We start from the raw sequence: 670 nt of genomic DNA, 5'->3' as shown, positions 1-670 counted from the left end.
ACTTCAGGTATGGTAGTTTTTCTACTGATAGGTGGGTAAATAATTCAGTTACCAGTAGACCTCACATGGAAAAAATAATCCTCAAATAGCAGTTTGTAAACTTATAATGTCTTGAACATTTTCTGAATGGAAAAATGAGTTCTAGCAGTCTGACAATGTGCATTGAGTATCGCTTGTTTTCCTGACTGATGACAGTTGAAAACCTACATGCCATTTCAATTTCAAAGTTCTGGATGAAACCCTTTAGATGTTCAAGCTGTAACTTCAGGTAGGTATGGTAGTTTTTCTACTGATAGGTGGGTAAATAATTCAGTTACCAGTAGACCTCACATGGAAAAAAAATCCTCAAATAGCAATCTGTAAACTTATAATGTCTTGAAATTTTTCTGAATGGAAAAATGAGTTCTAGCAATCTGACAATTGTTAAAAGTTCTTTGATTGATTGATATGTTTGACAAGCTATTTAATGGCACTAAAAGTTCTTTATTGAAGGTGTTTACTCTAGGTAGTTTAGGTTTGTTAAGGTTTCCTCTAAAGTCTGTGTGTTTATTTTATTTATTTATTTTTTAATCATAATTTTCAACTATAATTTTAAATTTTATTCAACAGGATAACTATGGATTCCACTCGAGAAAAAGCAAAGAAAATCAAAGATACTCCTAGCAGTGAT

The 670-nt window shown here is 31.5% G+C and overlaps 1 long non-coding RNA gene across 1 annotated transcript; it reads left to right on the top strand.

Moving 5' to 3' along the window:
* Window positions 1-157: 157 nt before the first annotated feature.
* LOC113473430 lies at window positions 158-642 on the top strand. Its single transcript, XR_003395405.1, has 2 exons — window positions 158-268; window positions 610-642. It is a non-coding gene; the product is annotated as an uncharacterized LOC113473430 (long non-coding RNA).
* Window positions 643-670: the final 28 nt, after the last annotated feature.

The sequence above is a fragment of the Diaphorina citri genome, unplaced genomic scaffold (assembly GCF_000475195.1).
Source record: "Diaphorina citri unplaced genomic scaffold, Diaci psyllid genome assembly version 1.1 scaffold30896, whole genome shotgun sequence".
Taxonomy (NCBI): Eukaryota; Metazoa; Arthropoda; class Insecta; order Hemiptera; family Psyllidae; genus Diaphorina; species Diaphorina citri.
The sequence above is the reverse complement of the archived record's forward strand: the minus strand, read 5'-3'. Positions and strand labels throughout refer to the sequence as shown.